Source organism: Anomalospiza imberbis, chromosome 17, assembly GCF_031753505.1.
Source record: "Anomalospiza imberbis isolate Cuckoo-Finch-1a 21T00152 chromosome 17, ASM3175350v1, whole genome shotgun sequence".
Lineage (NCBI taxonomy): Eukaryota > Metazoa > Chordata > Aves > Passeriformes > Viduidae > Anomalospiza > Anomalospiza imberbis.
Window position 1 is genome coordinate 6,642,314 of NC_089697.1, and position 2,879 is coordinate 6,645,192.

Genomic DNA, 2,879 nt, shown 5'->3' on the forward strand with positions numbered 1-2,879 from the left:
AGGGTGGGTGCTATCTGCAGGCTCAGCAGAGGCTGTGCATAAGCTGTCCCTGCCCTCTGCCCTGCACCGTGTGCCAGAGCAGGAGGGGACCATGCTCGCTGCCTCGGGCCGAGCCAAGCTGCAATTAGAGGGCAACTGCAGGGAGTGAGTGGCATCTTGTGAAGAGGCAGAGCAGCTGGCAAGTGCTCGAGGCCCAACAACATGGTGCTAACACATGAGCTGTGTGGGCAGGCTGCTGTGCCTCCCCCGCTGCTGCTGAAGTGCCTCAAATAATTTTGGGAGGCTGGAAACAGCCCGCGAGCTTGTGTGTGGTGATATAGGGCCAGCTCCAAGGGGCAGAGCAGCTAAACACTGGCAAATGCTGGTTCCCATGGGCTGCTCTTCCCAAAACTAAAGGAACTTTTCACTTACAGACCCCTACCTGCTCCTCTCACAGCTCCTGGGCTGCTGAGGCAGCAGCAGGACCGGGAAGTGCTACCCTGTGCATCTGCAGCACTCATCAGCCCTGAGCTCCTGTGCTGAAGCCAGGTCTCAGCTCAGCCTGACAGTCCCCCTGTAAATGCTGAGCTCCCCATGCCTTTGGGACCTGCTTCCACAGCAGCATCTGTGACACAGACCTGCAGCCACACAGGCCGCCGAGCTACCCTGGCAGAAAGTCTGGCTGTGACTGGGACTGCTCCTGGAGAGAAGGGAGGCACTTCGGGAGTGATGGAAATGTAGGAGCAAGGTATGAGCAGGCACAGATGTGCAGCTGGGGCTTGGTTTTGGTCTAGGAGTGTGTCCGAGTAATATCTTACAATAACAACAAAAAAATCCAACATCAAAAAATCCACTGCTCTTTATCCAAGCATCCCCAAATAGCTTTGGCCTGGACCTGGAGTAGAGGAGCTCTGAAAGGGAGCAGGGGCTGGAGTGGCCGGTGCAGGGGGGGTTTCCTGTTCTCAGGGAGGCAGGAGCCAAGGTTGGCAGGAGGTGGGGTGGGCAGGGAGCTGGGAGCAGTCAGGGCTGCCTGTGCCAGGCAGGAGACAGCTGCTGCCTGGATGGACACCCACAGGGATGCTGTAGCAGCACCCGCTCCCCCTGCCCCTGCTGCAGTGCAGAGCAGCACTGGGGAGCGTCTGGAGGGGCTGAGGGGGCGAGTGCTTCAGCACAGGGACTCAGCTCTGGCCAGGGACAAAGTGCTGCCCCAGGGCCCAGGCTGGCACAAAGCCGCCAGCGCTGCCAGGAGAGGGCAACTCTTAGCAGGCTGCACTTTGAGTGGAAGCTCAAATCTGCTGTGAAACAAGTTCAGAAAAGTCTGTGACTTCTTTTCCCTGAAAACTCTTAAGAAGCTAAATTGAGAAGAGAATAAACCTGCGACCTGGCCCTTTCCCAGGGGCTGCTGGTGGCCGGGGAAGGCTGCAGCCTCCACCACCACTCTGGAGCGCCCAGTGCGACGGATGGGCTCCTGGTTTGTGCAGGAGCAGCCCAGCTCAGCTCCCCGTCCCTGCGGCCTGGTGCTAGCAGAGCCCTGCATCTCTCAGAATAGATATAGATCTCTATATATAGACTTCATCTGGTTCTATTAACATAAATATGATCACTTTAAAAATACACGTACTGTATTATGTACACTATGTACATGGGGCTGGGGCGGGCGCCAGCGGCACCCTGCTGCCCTCGCACCGCTTCCTGCGTGGTTCCTGGAACCGTTCACATTTGTTAAAAGCGCCTCAGTTTCTCTTCTGTGAGAGATGCTGGAGGGGAGGGGGGGGGCGACCCTGCAGCTGCTGCCAAAGATAAGAGGTGTTTGATCTGCCCCGGGGGGCTGACGGCTGTGGCGTGGCTAGTGCCGGGCTGCCCTGGCCAGCCGGGTGAGGGAGTGTCAAGATGCTGGGAGGGCAGTGGGACCCCTACAGTCCCCCCCTCACTGTGACGTCTTGCTGGTCAGATCAGCAAACAGCCTTTGCATATGTTAAAAATACACACAGATCCAGACTGTCCTACAGCCCCCGGCAGCATCTGCGACTGCCTGGGGCCGCGGCCAGGGCTGGGTTAGCAGCAAAGCCCTGGGGAGCAGCAGGGAGCGCAGGCAGCGGGGCACAGGCGGGACCCAGAGGCAGGTGCTGATGCCAGCCGGACTGCCTGGTGCTGGGTCCTGAGAGCCCCCAGTTTAGTGCGGCGGGGGAGCAGGGTGGGGGTCCGGGACACCCCTGTGCCAGGCCAGAGCAGGCACTGGTGCCTCGGGGGTCCCCAGCACCCATGCGGCTCCGGCGGCCGGAGAGAGGCCCCGGCTCACGCTGCACATGGCAGGGCTCCCGACACCGCAGCTCCACACCGCGACTCCCGCGCAAGCACCTGGACAGCGTAAGGGAAGAGAGAAGCCTGGAGTCAGGCAGGGGGGACAGGGAGCACCCCCCACCACCCTAGGTCAGGGCTCCTGCTCTCCGGGCCTTGCTGCGCTCCAGCACCTGACCCCGCACAGCCGCCCCCCACCCTCTGCCTCCTCCAAACCATGGTGCTGCATCTCCACAAGCTCAGCCCGCGGTCTCCAGAGCCGACGGTGCGGAGGCAGCGGCGAGGTGGGGCTGTCCGGGCCCGTGGCGGTGAGGGGCGGCGGGGGTGCGGCGCCGAGGGAGGCAGCCCCGGGCGCTGCTGCAGGCGGGGAGAGCAGCGTGCTGGGGCCTCTCTCTTCTCGCAGCGCCCCGCAGGGAGGCACGGGCACGGGGCACGGGCGCGTCCAGCCGAGTCTGTGCAGGAGTAGCAGCACGGTGGGGCCAAGGTCCGTCTCGGCACAGCCGCCCTCCTGCCCGGCCAGGGGCTGCAGCGGCAGCGCTGCGGCTGGCGGCGGGGCTGGCCCTGCCAGGGCGGGCGGTGGCGGCAGCGCCGAGCTCTGGTGC